General features: G+C 34.1%; 1 protein-coding gene across 4 annotated transcripts in view; it reads left to right on the plus strand.

Moving 5' to 3' along the window:
• ZNF148 (zinc finger protein 148) overlaps positions 1-20,491 on the plus strand; it is a 121,514-nt gene that overhangs the window by 26,862 nt on the left and 74,161 nt on the right. For all 4 annotated transcript variants that reach the window (XM_077884080.1, XM_077884077.1, XM_077884078.1 and 1 more), the window contains exon 2: positions 15,689-15,824. The gene's annotated coding sequence lies outside the window, so the exon portion shown is untranslated. The remainder of the gene's footprint in view (positions 1-15,688; positions 15,825-20,491) is intronic.

Here is a 20,491-nt window from a genome sequence, read left to right on the forward strand (position 1 = left end):
AAGATGAAAATTGTCAAGATGAATGAACTGGCTTTTTGTGGACCTTTCGCAAGTTTTTAAATGAGAGTTTTTAATTATATTTCTTATGAGAGGTAATAACTCCAGTTTCTTATCTTTGACTTTTAATTTTTTAACGTTTTTGTTTATAAAACAAAAAAATCAAATGTAAATAAACTTTAATTTTTAAATGGATACTATAATTTTTAAGGATTTCTTTAGTTAGTGTGGAATAATTTTTGTGTTACAGAACTCAGATGCATTTAATTTTCTGTTTATATGGTAACTATTGTAGATAGCACTTTAAATTTTTATGTTCATTTATATACTTCACATGTGTGTTTATATGTATGCACACACATGCACGTGCACACACACGCACGTGCACACACACACACACACACACTTTTTTTTTTTTTTTTTTTTTACTCCCAGGACATTTTTGTTTGTTTTTAGAGATTTATTTATTCATGAGAGAGGCAGACACAGGCAGGGGGAGAAGTAGGCTCCCCGCTTGGAGCCCCATGTGGGACTCGATCCCTGAACCAAAGGCAGACGCTCATCTGCTTGAGCCACCTAGGGGTCCCTCCCAGGATATTGTTTAGGGTAACATTAAATATGTTTTAACTTGGGAAGGACTTGGGTACTTAATCCCATGAACCTCGGAGATAAACAATAATACCTGTCTAGATAACTATAGGGGGTCAGATGAAATGCAACAAGTGAAAGCACTTTAGTATACCATGAAGTACTTTACCAGAGTATGCTTGTACCATCTTTGAGGAGATCATTTGAAAATTTGCTTGAGTGATCTTGATCATCACTGTATAAAATATGATTGTTTACAAATTGATGTACATTCAGTAAAAATTTATGTACAAGTAAAAGTAAAGCAACTTTCCCGTAATTTTACTTACTAATTTTTTTTTTTTTTTTTAAGAGAGAGACTGTGCAGGTGTGGGAGGGGGAAGGGCAGAGGGGGAGAGAGAGAATCCCAAGCAGGCTCCATGCCCACCATGGAACCTGACACACAGCACTCCACTCCATCTCAGGATCCTGAGATCACAACTGGACCTGAAACCCAGAGTTGGAGGCTTTACCGGCTGAGAGTGTGGTTTACCAATCTTAAAAATGAATTTCTTTTAGTAAAATTTGGGAAAAGATTACATAGTTCCTTGATAGTTGTCATCGTTTTTGGGAGGTGTCTCTCCTCAACAGGTAATTTAGGTTAGTTCTCTCTCTTTAGCGATGTATAGTCTAAGGAGTTTATAAAAATGCTTGTCGTAGACAGTTGGTTTCTTGTTTGACAAGTGTTTATTTAGGTAATTTGAAAAGGTTAAGGGCAGGTGAACATTTTCAGTTCATGGGTTTATTTTACTCACTTTGGTCAGTTTTCTTTTAAGAATTTGATTACTCCTTTGTAGGATTTTCATCCTCAACTAACTGGATTAGCTACATTAATTGCAAAGTTTATAAGATCTTGGCCTCATTTTTGTTGAGAGTAGAAATGGAAATGTCCAAGTTCTAGAAGGACCTGAACAGGGTAATTTCTAGGATGGTTGATTTGAATTTGTTGGGCTGTCATTCCTACTGGGGAAAGATCTGGTGATGAAAAATACACTGTTAGACCATCATTCACATAGAGTTCTAATAACTTTAATTTTTTACGCAGCCAGTGTAAATTTAAAAACACATATGTCTGTGGTTTGGTACTCTGTAGAAATTCTAATCATATTCATAGAAATCTCTTGCCTGGAACAAGCTTTTTTTTTTTTTTTTTAACACATCATTCAGAAAGTATCATTAAATCACAAAAGAACTAATTTAAGACTAGAACTTGACTAACCATGTAAAATTAAAAATCCATGTTTACAATATAGGAGCATCAATAGTTAAAATCTTGTAAGCATTCACATTTCAGTAAAACTAAAAATGGAATTTTAGGGGCAGCCTGGGTGGTTCAGCGGTTTAGCGCTGCCTTCAGCCCAGGGCATGATCCTGGAGACCTGGGGTTGAGTCCCATGTCGGGCTCCCTGCATGGAGCCTGCTTCTCCCTCTACCTCTCTCTCTCTGTGTCTCTCATGAATAAATAAAATCTTTTTTAAAAAGGCGGGGTTTAAAAGAGGTAATTAACCAAGAATTATAGTTTTTATCAATGAATGGCTTTCCTGGAATGGTTATATTTGGAAGTAACCTTTAAGGTACATGATATAATGAAATACAAGAGAGCTAAATTTTTACTATATTTCTTGATATTTTTATTTCTTAGAAATTCATACTCTTGACAGTTCTTAAGGGGTTTCTTTCTGGATTTTGATCATTAATTCATAAAACCTCATCTTTTGCAATCTTAGTTTTCTAGGCAAAGATGACAGTTGAAACAATTCGGTAGGCTGAAATACACCAGCAAACAACATCCAGATATACTTTGAAGATACTTAATGAGGTAGAAGTTGCCTAGGTTTGTAGAACTAAGCATGGAAAATGTGAAGTATATGAAAAAAGTAAAAAAGTTTCTTCTGATCTATTGTAAAGTGCGAACAGTTTTTGTAGCTTTTCCAACAGTACTTCTGAAATTCATTATTAGCATTCTTTTAAAAGAAAGACTGGAAATTAGGTAGGATTAAATGGTTCTTTACATTGCTAAGAATTATTTTGTACGTGATACAAGGTTTCATAAAGCTTATAGTAGACTCAGTCGTTAGTAGGTTGAATCTTCGAGCCCTTTTGGGGATGTTTCCCAAGTTGAAGGGCAGTATTGCCAAAATCTCACTAGACTGGTTTTGATACCAAGTTCTGCTGCATCATTAGGTTAATGTGACTTTTCTAGATGTTTTAGTTTTGTTACCTATGATAGTGTCGTGTGGTGGTTAAGATTCTGGAGCTTGATTTCTGCATTGGAGTTACACTTTGTATAATCATTAAAAATCCTAAATATCTCCTATGTGCAGGGCATTGTTTTAGGCACCTAAGATAGATCATTGAACAAAACAAAATTCCTGCCCTTGTGGAGCTTATAGTTGGGGGTAGAAAAATGATAAAATCATAAACAAATAGATTGCATATAGTATGTTAAGAGGTGGTAACTACTATGCAAGAATATGACAGATAAAAGGGAAATTGGGTAAGTATATGTGGTGGCAGGTTACAGTTTCAAATTGCATGGCAGGAAAAAGCCTCTTAAATAAGATAATGTTTAAGCAAAGACTTGATGTAGGTAAAGATTTAATTAGGAGTATCTCTGGGAGGAAGTGTACCAGGCCTAGAACAGCCAGTACAATAGGCCTAGAGGCAGTAGCGTGCTTAGAAGATCTATGGAGATAAAGAGGTCTGGCTAGTGAGGCTCAAGTGGAGTGAACAGAGGGGAGAGTATAGAAGATGAGGTCTGAAAGGCGGTGAAAGTGGTAGTGGTGGTGGTGATGAGGAGGAGGAGGAGGAGACCATAGCACAACAGATTGTGGAGGGCCTTACAGATCATTATAAGGATCTTGGTTCTGCCACTAACTAGTTTTAAAACCTTTGGTAAGTCATTTAACCCTTCAGTTTTTTCTCTTGTTAAAATGTGAGTGATACTAGTATCAATCTCATAAGTTTGTTGTTTGGATTAAGTAAGTTAATACCTGCAAAGTCCTACAAAAAACTAGGACTAAGCAAAGTCTGAAGCATATATTCATTGCATTTTTAAATGTGGAATCATCATTAAAATATTACTTCTTTTTCATTAGGTAACAAAGGAGAATTGATTGCTCTCTGCCTTTTTTTAAAAAAAGATTGTATGTATGTATTTATTTAGAGAGCAAGCGAGCATGAGTGGTGGGGAGGGGCAAAGTGAGAGAGAGATCTCAAGCAGACTCGAGGTTAACTGCAGAGCCTGACATGGAACTCAATCTCACTACCTGAGCTGAAATCAAGAGTTGGATGTTGAACTGACTGAGCCACCCAGGCACCTGTGATTGCTCTCTGCTTTGATTTTTTTCTATAATAAATTGCTTCACCATCATTTATAGCCCATATCATGTTATTATTACACTTTGTTGTATGTATACTTACCATCTTTGCTAAATTATGAACTCCTGTGGGTGGAGACCATGATGTTTATGCATGTCTTATGCATTTTAGGTAGCATGTTGTACATGCATATCGGGTGGTTGAATGCCAACTCAATTAATGACAAAATGTTGGCTTAATTAATGAATCAGTCCGCTTGCTGATATATAGGAATGTTGCCAGTCTTTCAGAACTAAATAATGGAAGGACAATAGCTAAATGGTTCCTGCAAAGTATTTCATTTTTTTTCTTTCTGTGCCATAGTTATTAAAATTGGTATTGGTAGAAAAATCACCTTAATTTTTAAGTAAGTGTTTGGGTTCATAGCATGTAAAATTAAAAATCTTATTTACAGTAGAGTATGGATTTATTAACATCTGTCATTGACTGGTTAAAAATAAATATCTTGGGATCCCTGGGTGGCGCAGCGGTTTGGCACCTGCCTTTGGCCCAGGGCGCGATCCTGGAGACCCGGGATCGAATCCCACGCTGGGCTCCCGGTGCATGGAGCCTGCTTCTCCCTCTGCCTATGTCTCTGCCCCTCTCTCTCTCTCTCTCTCTCTCTCTGTGTGACTATCATAAATAAATAAAAGTTAAAAAAAATCTTGATAGCATAAATATAATGCTCCTGCTTTAAAACATATTTTTTAGTCTTAATTCACTGTTTATATCTGCACAAGTGATATAATTAGAGAATATTTAGCCAGCAAAATCTTAAATCAGAGGAATTGCTATGAAGGAATATTCACTAACTCCTGATGTGAGGGAGAGAAGCATGGAAGAGGAAGATCATAACTGACCTTTAGGTGGTTGTCCAAGTAACTGTATTTTATTCTATTATCTCTTTTTGTACTTACAGGGCCTTAGTTTCAGCTTGATAGGAGAGGTGTGGAAGAGGAGGAGGAATGATAGAGAGTTGGAAGGAGAAGTGAAATTGGTAGATGATGCTAAATGAATTAGGGTTCCAGAGACAGACTGTGGTAGGTGAATTAGAGGAAATTGTATGTTTCCGTGATAGGGGAAAGGTGATGGGAATGATACTCCAAATTTCTGTTTACACATTTAGACTTTGAGGTTATATTATTTTGTGTATACGTGTGTGTGTGCGTGCATGTGTGGCAGAGAGACTTGTTTCCTTTTCCTTATCACTTTACTGTTTTATTTTTTTGTTTCATTCTCTTTTAACAAGTCTAGTTATGTTCTTTGATGTATGAGAGACTTAATTTAGGGCTTTCAATAAAAAGTGATGCAAGAAGATGAGTAGGCTTTTTGTGAAAATGTTTTCAACAGAATATTAACATTTTGAAAACATTTGTCCAGTCTGTAGATTTTACCATATTCTGTGATGATGGCGTATGTAATAATGTCTTGATTGTGAAGTAAATATATCCAATCAACTTTCAAAGAGACTCATAATGTAATGCTAAAATATATAATTTGAAGAGATTTTTACTTCCTGTATATACTTTGCCATGCTTTTTCTATTCAAGTTACACTATTCCTATAGCTTTAGAAATTCTAATTCTGAATTAAAAATTCTAAAAGTGAAGAGCATAGAATAGTGAATAACCGTGTAGTACAAGTTTTGCTCTACTTGTTTTTAATAATGTCTACCACAATAGTATAGTTTTATGGCAAATACATATTCAAAAAATTAATATAATCGAGAAGGTGGCATATATGCTTTTCTGAATTCTTGGAAACAAAACTTTGAGCCAGCCATTAAGAGCTTAGTATAAATAAATTTTTTTTTAAATAGATTTTTTTGGCTTGTAACTATTTTACTAACAAAGCTACTGACTGGCTGAGGGACTAGAAAATGCTGTCATGTTTGTGATCCCTTGATAAAATGATATAAACACAACTTTGAATATATTGGTTATTTTCTAAAGATTTAAAGTTTCTTTAATTGTTTTGCCTTTCATTTATAGCTTTTATTGATTTGCCTGATATTTATGGATCCCTAAAAATGTGTTAGGGCTACTATATAAATTTTATTACTTCTGAATTAAAAATTGTGTTTGGCCTCTTCTTTGTTTCTAATTAAATCTCAGTTTTCAGTCTTCATTATCTTCATTTCATATGCTAGGAAAAAATACTACAGTTACATAAAAGAAATTGTATGTGTCCAGTATCAGTGCAGTATCAACACAGGGTATTAACTTTCTTTATTAGTCTCTGTTAAAAGGTTTATATAGCATAGCATTTAAAAAAAATATATAGATCATTTCAGCATTATTAAATACCTTTGCTTTGAAAGTTTAAATACTTAATGTTTTCGTATTTTTAAAAACTATATTAATGTAGTTAGACTTTTGAGCTGAGGGAAACATTACTTTGGGGTTTCATTGGGAAACATACTCTTTGAATAATGTAGAGTATCAACATAAGATTTTAATGAAACACATTTTGTGTTTACTTATTTTTTATTTTTTTAAAGATTGTATTTATGTATTTTATAGAGAGGGAGTGAGCGTGTGTGCACATGCATGCACACACAAACTGGGGAAGGGGCAAGGGGAGAGGGAGAGAGATTCTCAAGCAGACTTATTGCTAAGTGTGGAGCCCGACACAGGGCTTGATCCCATGACCCCAAGATCATGACCTTAGTAAAAATCAGGAGTCGAACACCTAACCAACTGAGCCACCAATCCACTTGTACTTTCTTTGTTCAAATTGTTTAAGATAATTCTGGGTTATTGCCAGGGTTTTAAAGAAATCTTAGTCCTCAACTAGAAATTAAATTAGGAAAAGTCCAATTAGTGTCTCCTCATTTCCTTGGAATATCATTTACTACTAATTTTATTTACTCCAACAGTATCTACTATGGAAAGAAATTGTTAGATTTAGCATATATAGATACTGCTATTTTACTTGACTTTAAGAATATGTCTAATCCTGATTGTTTTGAAGGGTAACCTGTATGTTGTCCTTTTATGGGATAGAGGGTGGAATTAGGAGCTTGGAATTTGAGCCAAGTAATCTGGTGGGATGGGCATTTGTCTAACATAGGGGTAATCCAACATTGTTTTACTCAATATTTAATTTTTACTTGTGATAGATGCCCATGTGCTTGCTTATGAACTGCACTGATCACAACTGTTGGATAGTACTCTGTATCTATTGGACAATCCCTTTTCCTTTTATACCCACTTACATATAAGCATGAATAATATATATATGTGTGTGTATAGAGAGAGCGAGCGAGCATGGTATTGCTATATATGGATTATGAATATCTACATTGAAAGAGTTAATGTTAATGGTTTTATAGGATTTAGATCATTATCCTTTCCTACTTTACTAGATTACTTGCATGTGTTTTTTTTTAGGCCCCAGTTCCCTTATTTTAGGAAGATTGATGATTCTCCTTTCTGTTTGGCTTATGTTGGTACATATGTTAGGCCTGTGCATTTATCCTCAGATAAATGAAAGAAAATTAAATATTTAACAGTTTTCAGGGTATTTACATATCTGTCAATGGCACATAGTCTCATGTCGGTTTTAATGATCATAAAAATTCTAAAGTTTCTCATAAACTTTGATTTGAGAATTCCTTAAAAATGAGAATGTGAAGGGACTTCTGGGTAGCTCGGTGGTTGAGCATCTGCCTTCGGGGATCGAGTCCTGCGCTCCCCGCAGGGAACCTGCTTCTCCCTCTGCCTGTGTCTGCTTCTCTGTCTCTCATGAATAAATAAATAAAATCTTTTTTAAAAATGAGAATGTGAAAATAATAGTTAACAGTGGCCTATTTTAAGATTTCTTTATTTTTCCATATATTTTAGTAATTGTCATGTTCAACATCTCTCCTTATCCAGGTTTATTGTAAGAGGTTACACACTTAGGCAATAGAGAATGTTACAAGATTTTTTAAAAAGACCCTCCATATTCCTACTCAGGGTTAACGTGTGTGTGTGTGTGTGTGTGTGTGTTGTATGTGTGTATCCTATCAGACATTTTCTATATATATGCAGACATTTATATGTATACCTGTATTTACACATTCTTTACATGGATGAGATCACACCATACATAAGCAATATGCCTTTTTTGTTGTTAACTTTATATTTTTGCATATCATTCTTTCTCATTTCATTCCGTGTACTATTCCAGTATTTGGATATACCATAATCAAATTAACTATTAACTTATTATTATTTTTTTGAACTACTAACTTATTTAGGGATAATTAGATTTTTAGTTTTTTTGCTATAATGGTAGTATGTTGGATACTCTTGGGCATGTCTTTGCATGTATTTTAAAATATAACTGCATTATAGGGGGTGCCTGGGTGGCTCAGTCAGTTAATTAAGTGTCTGACTCTTGATTCTGGCTTGGGTCATAAAATCAAACCATACATTGGGCTACATGTGTGAAGTCTGCTTAAGATCCTCTCCCTCTCACTCTGCCCTTCCTCCATTCCCATTCACATATACTTTCTCTCTCTCTAAAAAAAAAAAAAAAAATTAAATGAAATAAATTTGCAGTATAAATTCCTAAGGGAAAAATTGTTGGGCCAAAGAGTGTGTACATTTGATAATTAGGTGCATGAATTGCCTAACTAAAGATTATTTTTTTTAATCTTTTTTTTTAATGTTTATTTATTTATGATAGTCACACACACAGAGAGAGATTGAGAGAGAGAGAGAGAGGCAGAGACAGAGGCAGAGGGAGAAGCAGGCTCCATGCACCAGGAGCCCGACGTAGGATTCGATCCCAGGTCTCCAGGATCGCGCCCTGGGCCAAAGGCAGCCGCTAAACCACTGCGCCACCCAGGGATCCCTTAACTAAAGATTATTGATAGGAAATCTCTATCAGGAAAATCTTTATCAGGAATCTATTTCTGTGACAACACTAGTTAGTGTCAAACTTTTTAATATTTTTCAGTATTTTGTTGTTTAGTATTGCTTTCCAGAATTTCATCATGAGTGAGCTTGAGCATTTTTCCGTTATTGGCCATATGTATATTTTCAGTGATCTCTGGTTATGTGCTGAGCCCCTAGCCATTTGTTAGGCAAATTATTTTCACCAAATTTTTGCTTATCCTTTGATTTTATTTTTGCCTTTTTAGAAGTTTTCATTTTTTATGATTAAATTTAGTGATCTTTTCTTTTATGGCTGGGGCTGGGGGTTTCTGTGTACAGTTTAAAAGATCTTCACCATTGGTTATAGGACTCACTTTTTCCTCTGTGTTGTCACATCTCTGAAAGACATGAATCACTGGTTTGTCATGGGTTGACATTATTATTTTCTTTCTTAATAATCCATAAAATAGCCATGTAGCTTAAGATTGGTAGTTTTAGATTCAGTGAACTATGATATGAAAAGAGATACAGGTTTTCTATTGCCTTTTATGGTTTAGATTGCTTAAAATCTCAATATATTATTTTGAATATATTTGGTTTAAACAATAAATGTAGAATAGTAGCTTTACTTTTTCTCCAGCTGGCTAACTAGTTGTCCCCATTCCAATTATTGAATGATGCATTTCTTTTGTGTATTTGAAATGCCACATTTTTTATATCTGAATTTCCATGTTTTTGAAGGGCATGCGTCTGAAATCATTTCTTTTTTCTTTGCTTGCTTGTTTGTATACTGTTAGTATTAAGAGAATTCAGTAAAGGAACTGCTTATGAAATTAATTTACACAAGTAATTTTTTAATATAAATAATAGGCATTAGGACTAATATGGAAGGAAAAGTAGACATTCATGATAACTAAAAAGATAAAATGTCTGGGAGCAATCTACTTGAACATTTTGAGACTACTGAGGGATAAGAAAGAAAATTTGAATCAATTCAAATTTATAGTAGTAAATTGTGATACTAAACTAATTTCGTTACAAAAATAAAATTGATTTTTGTTTATTGCTTTAATAGTTTATGACTTGCTGAAATTGTTCCTTGTGACTTTGTTGAACTCACTTATTCTCTCTAGTCTTCGTTTTTTGAGAGTTTTTATTATGAATAGGTGCTGAATTTTGTCAGATACTTTTTTCCTGTGTCTCTTGAAACAACCATGTGGTTTTTGTCCTGTATTCTCATAATATAATGTATTAACCTTACTTGTTTTTCAGATGTTAAACCACCTTTGCATTCAGGGAATATATCCTACTTGGTCAAGACAGATAGGCCTTTTTATATGTTTGCTAATATTTTATAAGGATTTTTATATCTAATTTTATAATTATAGACATTGCTGAGTAGTTTTCATGTGATGTCTTTACTTTGATATCAGGGTAATTCTGGCTTCATGGATTGAGTTTTAGAATATACTGTTTTCTTCTGTTTTGTGAATGAGTTTGTGAGGGATTGGTATTTCTTCCTTAAATATTTGAAGGAATTCATCAGTGAAGCCATTTGGGCCTGTTCTTTTCTTTGTGGGAATTTTAAAAATACTGATTCACTTTGTTTATTTGTTATATTCAGATTTTTCTATTTTCTCTTTAGTCAGTTTTGATAATACATGTCTTTTTAGGAATTTGTCCATTTTACATAAAAGTTGTGTAATTTTGTTGGTTTAAATTGTTATAATATTCCTTCCTTTATAATTCTTAAAAATTTTTTTGAGGTATAATAACATATAATAACATAATCTTAGTTTCAGTCTTAGAACTCTTAATTTTTGTGAAGTCAATTTTGTTGATCTTTTAAAAGAACCAAGTTTTTCTCTAATTTTCTGTTTTGTATTTCATTAATTTCTGCTGTTACCTTTATTATTGCCTTTTGTCTACTTCAGGATTTAGTTTTGCTCTTTTTCTGTTTTATTAAGGTGAAGGCCTATATTACTGATTTGAGAAATTTTTTTCAAATATATGAAATTATAAACTTCCTGCTAAATACTATTTTAGCTGCATTTTAGATTTTGAGATTCTTGTTTTCATTCAGTTAAAAATATAATCTATTTTCTCTTTTAATTTTGTATTTGACTCAAATTATTAGAAGTGTGAAATTTAATTCCTGAACACTTGAGGATTTTCTAGTTTCTAATTTAATTGATATCTAATTTAATTTTGTTTTGGTTCAAGAACATCCTTTGTATGACTTCCGTTCTTTGAAATTTATACGACTTGTTATGTTGCCTAGTATTTGGTCTAACCTGGAGAATGTTCCGTGTGTGCTTGAAAACAATATTATTCCATTGTTTATGAACTTTTTTGTATATACCAGTTAGGTCTAGTTGGTTGGTACTGTGATTCAAGTTTTATATATCTTTTCTAAAATTCTGTCTAGTTATCCTATCAATTATATAGACTGGAATATTGAAATTTCAAACTGTTGTTGAGTTTTTTATTTTTTCAGGAACGTTACTGCTTCATTGTTTTGGAGCTCTGTTTTTAGGTGCACCTTTGTAATTGTTATATCTTCCTGGCTTACTGATATTTTATCATTATGAAATATTTGTCTTTGTCTTCAGTAATATCTGTCTTAAGGCCTGCTTTATCTAGTATTAATAGAACTATTCCAACTCTTTTATGGTTACTGTTTTTATAGTCTATCCTTTCCCGTCCCTCTTTAACTTTCAGTCATGAATGTAAAGTATATCTCTTGGTGACAACATTTTTTTTTTTTTTTGGTCTGGTCTGACAGCCTTTGCCTTTTCATTGGGCTGTTTAGACCATTCACATTTAATTATGGACATGGTTGGGTTTATATTTGTCATTTGCCATTTTTTTTTAAGATTGTATTTATTTATTCATGAGAGACACAGGGGGAGAGAGAGACAGAGACAGAGACAGAGACAGAGACCCAGGGAGAGGGAGAAACAGGCTCCATGCAGGGAGCCTGATGTGGGACTCGATCCTGGGTCTTCAGGATCATGTCCTGGGCTGAAGGCTGCGCTAAACCGCTGAGCCATCTGGGCTGCCCTTGCCATTTTTTTTAATATGTCTCTTATTTTTATTCCCTTGTGCCTCCTTTAGTGCTTCTCTTTTACATTAATTTTTTAAAAATATTTTATTTATTTATTAATGAGAGAGAGAGAGGGGCAGAGACGCAGGCATAGGGAGAAGCAGGCTCCATGCAGGGAGCCTGATGTGGGACTCGATCCTGGGACTCCAGGATCACACTGTGAGCCGAAGGCAGAGGCTTTAACTGCTGAGCCCAAGCAGGTGTCCCAAGGTTAAATGTTTTTTTAGTGTACCATTGATCTTTTTTCTTTATTCAATATAAATACAATATAGTTTTTTTGTGGTTGCCATGGGGTTTACATTATGCATTTTAACAATCTGCTTAATATTAACTTTAATTCACTGTCAGTAAAATACAGAAACTTTGCTCTAATAAAGCCCCATTTTCTCCCTCCTCTAATGTGCCATTATTATTGTATATATTTTATATTTATATATACTGTGGATCCAGCAATACCATATTATAATCGTTGCCATACATTCTTAGGTCTTTTAAGGATGTTGAGAGAAGAAATGAGAAAAATATATTTATAGAGTCCTTTAGTTTAACCCACATATTTTCCATTTCTGGTGCTCTTCTTTTTTTCCTGGGTATCTAAATCTGTTGTCTTTTTACTTTCAGCTTGCTGAACTTCCTGTAGTATTTCTTGTTAGGCAGGTTTGCTAGCAAAAAAATTCTCTCACCATTTTTTTGCCTGAGATACTCTTTATTATGCCTTCGTTATAGGAGGATGATTCTGCTACTTTCTTGGTTGACAGCTTTTTTATTTCATTACTTTGAATATGTCATTCCACCATCTTCTGGCCTCTATTGTTTCTCATTGAATATCTGCTGTTAATCAGATTGATGGTTCTTTATGCTTGTGTTATTTTCTCTTCGTGTTTGCTTTCAGCAGTTTGACTATGACATGTCTAGGTGTGGATCTTTTTGTATTTATCTGAGATTCACTGAAGTTCTCAGACCTGTAGATTTGATGTCTTTTTACTAAAATAAAATCTGGGAAGTTTTGGCTAATATTTTATTAAAATTTTTTTTTCTTGTCCTTTCTGTTCTCTCCTCTGGGACTCCAGCATGTTAATTAATTGGTCTTCAAGGCTCTGTTCAATTTATTTCAACTTATTTTCTCTCTGTTCTTCATATTGGATAATTTCAGTAGATACATCTTAAAGGTCATTGATTTTCTGCCATTTTGAATCTGCCATTGAGCCCTTCTAGAAAATATTTTTTTTAGTTACTATACTCTTCAATTTCAGGTTTTCTTTCAGTGTTGTTCTTCCATGTAATTTTCGTACATTTATTGAGAATCTCTTATTTTCATAATTAAAAAATTTTAAAATATGCATTCTTTTCACATTATAGATGTTTTGAAATCTTTAAATATAAATGAAGTTTACTTTTTTTTTTTTTTTTAAGATTTCACTTATTTATTCATGAGAGACAGAGAGAGAGAGAGAGGGAGAGAGAGAGAGGCAGAGACACAGGCAGAGGCAGAAGCAGGCCCCATGCAGGGAGCCCGATGTGGGACTCGATCCCGGTTCCCAGGATCAGGCCCTGGGCTGAAGGCGGTGCTAAACTGCTGAGCCACCCGGGCTGCCCCTTCCTTATTTTTTAAGTAATCTCTACACTGAACTTTTGGGGCTCAAACTCACAACCTTGAGATCAAGAGTTGAATGAATGCTCTTTCCAACTGAGCCTTCAGGTGCCCTGTATCCATATTTTTTTAAAGTTTAAATTCTTTTTTTTTTTTAAAGATTTTATTTATTTATTCATGAGAGACCAAAGTTTAAATTCTAATGGGACTCTTCATCCCTTTGTATCCTTCCATTTCAGAATTTTCCTGAATACTCATGTCTATTTTTCCAGATAGGCTTTTGGCCAAAATAAAATCTACTTATTTATATATAGAGAGGGATGAGGGAGAGGCAGAGAAGGAGAGAGGAAGAGAGAGAGAATCTTAAGCAGGCTTCACACCCAGTATAGAGCCCTATGTGGGGCTTGGTCTCTCAACTCTAAGATCATAAACTGAGCCTAAATCGAGAATTGGATGCTTAAATGACTGAGCCACCCAGGCACCCCAAATAAGTAAACATTTAAACAAATATGGATACAGTGTTGAAATGTTTTTAAAAAATGAATTAATATTATACTTTCAAGAAGTTCAAAGATAGAAATATTACTGGCTTGTTTTAGGTGAGAAAGACCATTCTTCTTGCCTTACACTATTGTAAAAACTGATTTCAAGTCATAGAATATTTTATATGTCATCTGGTCTCCAAGCTTCCTGTGGAGTATTATAAACTTATGGACAAATAGGAACCTAATATTTTTATTTTTTATTTATTTGGTTTTTAAATTTTTATTTACTTGAGAGAGAGTTATGCACTAATGGAGGAGGGCAAAAGGGAGAGGAACACTAAGTGCAGGGCCTGACATGGGGCTTGACCTCATGACCCTGAGATCATGACTTGAATGGAAATCAGAAGTCACATGCTTAACCCACTGAGCCACCCAGGCACCCCAGGAATCTAATAACTTTTAATAAAGACCTATATGGTAGGAAATTCCATAAACTCTTGTGTCTGTTACTGTGCTCAGAAATACTGTCAGGAAGATTTATTGTGTATAGCTCATGTTCTCTATTTTTATTTTTTGGATCTGGTATACCATCTCCCCGTGATTGTTGATTGAGTAGCTTCATCTTATTGTCACCTTTTCCTGTCAGAGATGACCTGGCTGATTATGTTTCTATAAATATTTAACAGAATTTTACAACTGTATTTGTTTCTATGGTGAATAAATACATATTCTGTACAGACTAGTTCTATTTGTTATTTGTAAGGCTTGGTATTGTGTTTGCTTCCCTTTTCATAGACTTTGCAAAGCAGGTATGAGTAGTACTATTAAATGGTATTTTAATCTTTGCTTTCTCTTTTCTTTTCTTTTTTTTCTTTTTTTGCTTTCTCTTTTCTAGTTTTATTTTTTTATTTTTTTATTTTTTTAAATTTTTATTTATTTATGATAGTCACACAGAGAGAGAGAGAGAGGCAGAGACACAGGCAGAGGGAGAAGCAGGCTCCATGCACCGGGAGCCTGATGTGGGATTCGATCCCGGGTCTCCAGGATCGCGCCCTGGGCCAAAGGCAGGCGCCAAACCGCTGCGCCACCCAGGGATCCTATCTTTTCTAGTTTTATATGTCTTCTGAACTTTATATGTCTCTGAACTTTCCTCAATGTCACATATTTCTGAAGCTGTAGACTCCAGATTTAGGCAAATTATTTTTTAAAAGATTTTTTAAAAACAACTAATTTAGAGAGAGAGAGCTTATGTGCATACCTTCACAAGAAGGGGGAGTGGCAGAGGGAGAGAAGCAGACTCCCTGCTGACAATGGAGCCTGAGGGGGGGCGGGGGGGCTCAGTCCCAGGACCCTGAGATTATGACCTGAGGCAAAATCAAGAATTGACTACTTATCCGACTGAGCCACCCAGGTGCACCTAGGCAAATTATTCTTTATAAGATCAAGGTTATTTTAGTTACTACTTACCTATTTTATTTTCCTGGTTTCAGACTTAAAAGCAAGTTATTGTACTGGTCATTCAGACCTAGCTTCGTTTTTACAAAGAATGATCACTTCATTATTCATACCAGTTTCTCCATGTTGTATTTTTACAGTATTTTTTCCCTTCATAAGTAATGTATTTTGTTGTATGTTTTTCTTTTCTTTTCTTTTGTAGGACTTGGATGGCATAAGTGATTAAGGTGGTGTTGAGGGTCCCTGAAACTTATGAAAGGTAGAAACTCAACCATGATTTCTTTTTCAACTCTACAGCATTCCCTTCCTTGAAGTCTTCGTTTTTACCTTAGTCTCAGGTAATGTCACCACTTGTTTTTCATAATTATGAATGAATTATTTTTTTCAAATATGAAACCATTTTTTGGTGATAAAATTTCATGTTGATTTTTGTATAGTTTATGGTTTGGTGTTTGTATCTGTTAGAAACTTGGGATTTTAAATTTTTTTCTTGAGAAAACAGTGTTAAAGAGAAAATTGAGGAATAATGATATCATTTTAGATTTTAAGTTTAGCATAGAAAAATATGTGTAGCTTATTATGTAATCTGAAGTGAAATTTAAGTGGGAAGTTGTTTTCTCTTTTAACCCTTTTCTCAGTAGGGTATTGTATTTTTCACCCACCCATCATTAATACATATAAACCTACATTAAATTTTTCAGAATTTCCATGGAAACTCTGTTTTCATACATGGGGAAATTAGACCTGTTAGTAAAATTTAATGGTGTTTGGCATACAGTTTTTAAAATATAAGAAAACATACCATACTGTACATTTGTACATAATTGTAAGTTTGTCTACCCTAAGGAAGTAGTCACGTAGATAATTCATTAATCATTTATATTAGAGGTATTAGTTAAAATATAGACTTGGCCGTGATGACAGAGGCTTTAAAGGTAGAAATATGTTTACTCAAAAGTCCATGTGTAAACAGTACTGAGATTTTTAGAAGCTCCAGAATCATGACCTGGACATTTTTATCTTGCTCTGATATTCTTTTTTTAAATTTTTTTTAAAGATTTTATTTATTGGAGAGAGAGAGAGCAAGCACAAGCAAGAGGACAGCTGAGGGAGAGGGAGAAGTAGGCTCCCCACTGAGCAAGGAGTTCCAGGTGGGGCTTGATTCCAGGGCTCTGGGATCATGACTTGAGCCAAAGGCAGACACTTGACTGACCTAGCCACCCAGGCGCCCCGGCTTGCTCTGCTGTTCGTAATATGTGGCTTCTCTGTTGGGGTCCAAGATGGTTACTGTTATGTCTGTCAGCAGGGAGAAGGAAGTACATTTCCTTCCCTTTAAGAGGAGTTCTATATATTATTTCTACTCATATTCCAGTGGCTATAACATTGTCACATGACTACAATCAGCTGTAAGGGAGGCTGAGAAATGAGTCTTACCTGGTAGCCATACTATTAGGTAAGAAGGAGAAAACAGGTTGGTGGGGAAGAAGGAGGAATTTGTTGTCTCTTATACTAGGATTTATATCAGATTTACTTTCTATTTGTCTAGTTTAGGTTAACATTAAAATATATTTCCCCCCCCCCCCAAAATATATTTTTTAAAGATTTTATTTATTCATGAGAGACACAGAGGCAGAGACCTAGGCAGAAGGTATTAAAAGTTAAAATAGACTTGAGATAATTCCTCATTTTGTTGAACTGCCAATAGGTTGAAATGATGTGTCTAATATTTTAAAGTCTAAAACAAGGATGGAATTGAACACCAATAAAAAATAAATTTATTATTAAAAAAATAAAACAAGGGTGGGGGCCTTGGCTAGGAGGATCTTTTTGGATACACGTAGATCAAAATGATCTGTAACTAGTTCCTTCTAATTCTAAAGAGTCTGTTATTCTAAATGTTGAGATAAGATTAGAACAATTTATTCTCTAAGACATTACACACTTGAGATAGTTATTTTTAGATGACAAATATTTCATCATACATTGTTTTTTATGGTTCTTGTCTTGCTTTAAATACTGTATTTTGAAACAAGTATCAAATACTATATATTCTATTACAGAATTTATTAAAGAATTGGAAACTAGTCAGTTTGCCACCATGTTTTATGTCAGCATATTTTACCTTTGGTACCCTTTTTTTTTTTTTTTTTTGGTACCCTTTTTAAGAAACTGGAGATAACAGCTAGTTTTGATAAATTTCTGTACTTGTATACAGCATTTTATAGTAGGCCTTGATTTAAGTTTATTACTGAATAGTATAAGATGTTATAGGTGTTTTTGGTAATGAAGGTAAAAATGCATCCTTAGTTCTGTACTTAACAAACAGGGTTTGTATTATTAAAGTGAGAGCATTTATATCTAAGTTTAAAACATGTTGATATTAATAGTTAACAGTTCTCTGTTCTGAAATGGGTTTTGGTTACTATGTAGTACATAATAAAAATAACTTAGGTGTTTAATGTTCATAGTGTACAGGGAAGTTTAAGAAGTCTTTTTGCTACTCCTTTTATTATACAAGACTGTAGAAAATTCATAGTTTCCTAACAGAGTATTTTTAATGTTAATGTTTGAATTGTGGATATTGGCATAAGATGTGGTGAATGAAAAAACTAGATCCAACAGAATGTAGGATTCTGTTTTGCTTGGACCTTTTTTTTTTTTTTTTTTTTAACCACCCCTTCCCCCTTCAAGATAAATTATAGCTGTTTCTTAAATAGTATGAGTTGCCAAAAATTTGATGTTTTAATATTTTTAAACATCACTGTTTTCTTGTTAACATTGTTTTAGAAGACATCAGTGATGGGTATTTGGAATATAGAATATACTTAGATTCTACTTTATTTGAGGGGGGATGCAGGCATATAGAAATGCCTGTTAATTTTGACTTAAATATTTACAAATTATTTTTCTGTGGTTAAAAAAGGGTCAGGGGTTTTTCTTGTTATATTGTGTGAAATGATGGATCTTAGCCTATACTTTCTCTTATTTAATGTCTTATTGCTAGCACTGATCAGAAAGGCCATTTTGTCCAGTTGTCATTGTCATAAATGATACTATTATAATATTTTGAACAAGTAGTAATTTAAAAATCATCAAGGAGCATAGTTTACAAGATAATGCTTTATGGATGCAAAACGGTAGTTACATAAAGGTGTAGCTGAAGGGGTTTCAGAATGTGGAATATACTTACACAAGAAATAAGCATTGTTTTTAAGTTAGAGATGAAACATTCTCTGTATAGATAAAATGATTCTTTTGAAGCATGAAAAAATAGGAAACTTCATAAGAATGATCAGGGCAAATTGTTAATTCCATATTGATCATGGTTTTCTTTGTCTCTTGCTTTGTCTAACCAGTTGATCTTGAGGCTGATTGATATCTGTATTTCCAGTGCTATTTTTAAGGTATAATTCCTCACTGACCCCTTACATGGGTTAGAAATATTAGAATCCAAATTAATACAACTGGCATCCTTCAGACAACAAGGAGTTTGCTGAACATGCTTTGGGTCAGAAGTAATGTGTAAAGCCTAGCTTTTCTACTGTTCCAGAATAGGTTTCTTTGAGTAATTCTGCCTCCAAGTGAGGTTTATAGGTTGAATGGATTCTGGTACAAGGCAGAGATATTGTTGATTTGGGCGTGGGGGGGTGGGATATTTTGAGTTGGAAATTATTCTTTCCATGGAAAAGAATAATTTTTAATTCCTAAGCTTACCCACTATAATCTGTTTTAATTCATAAAGTTGGAAGCTCTACATTGTTCAGTAAAAGTTGGATGGAAAATAATAATTCAACCAAACTAAATAAATAAAACACAAAAGGAGTATTTTTAAGTGAGAAATATTTCTTTCATGTTTGAATGCAAGATTTAATTAAAGGTGATAAAGTGGCAGATGAATATTTGTGTATGTTCTGAACGGGAACTAGCTGCTTTCAAAAATTTTAGAGGATTATGACAGGAGTCTTACAAATCAGTTTCACCTTAAAACGTACAACCCTCTTTCTTTTCATATGGGTATATCTTTAGAACCACTCATATATTTATCAACCATGGTTAGGATTATTTTGTTTGATTTCCAAGTGAAAATGGGGAGGTAAGAGGAAGAGGGTTTCCTGAAGTAACTTGGTAAAGATTTGAAGACAATGGAAGGATTAAGACGGTATGTGTAAGCCTATGAAAAAAAGAATAAGAGAAATTTACTAAGATGTGAGTAATAGATGGAAGTGGGAAAGTAGCAAATGTAGGAAGTGTCCATTTCTTCCAAAAGAGAAAAAGCTATTTTGTGTCACAAAGTTCTCCCATGGTACCATGAGGTGGGAGTAGCCAGCTAAGGAGACTTGGATTGCTTTACCAAGCCGAGCAATGGTGACAGAGTGGCCTCAGAGTAGGTGAGTGAGAAGAGGAGTTCTGTGAGTTCCTAATGCATTCAGAGCCTTTTCAAGTAGCGAAGGTTAGTATAGTGTGGCAAAAAGTGCACTAAACCAGCTAAGCCTGTTTTGAAATCCCAGTGTACCTCCTAGCTACGTGACTTGGGGAAAACCCCAGTTTATCGGTTAAATAGGGATATACTATTATTGTCCTGAATGTTACTATACACATGTTAAGTGATGTAAATGTATGTAAGTATACTCAGCACATTGTCTTACATGTAGTAGATCCTCAACACATACTAGTTGCCCTTCCACTCCAGGTTATGATAATCTCTGAACTTTATAGTATAGACTCAAACCTATTAATAAATTTAGAAAGATATTTTTCTTATTAATTGTATAGAACTCCCTTAAATCAGTAGTTGCTTTAAGTGCTTTGCATAGTTGATTAAAAATGAGTAGTAGTGGCCAACTTGTCCATATGTTTTGTTTCTGTTAACTTTGTCTTCTGAAAGTTAGCCCAAACAGTCCCCTCAGCTTAGAGTAGAAATAATGATCACAGATGCTTGAATTAAAAGTCCATGTGTTTAATTTCTTACTGAAAACCCTGACTCAAAGCTTATTTACTCTATTTC

The sequence above is a fragment of the Canis aureus genome, chromosome 35 (genome assembly GCF_053574225.1).
Source record: "Canis aureus isolate CA01 chromosome 35, VMU_Caureus_v.1.0, whole genome shotgun sequence".
Lineage (NCBI taxonomy): Eukaryota > Metazoa > Chordata > Mammalia > Carnivora > Canidae > Canis > Canis aureus.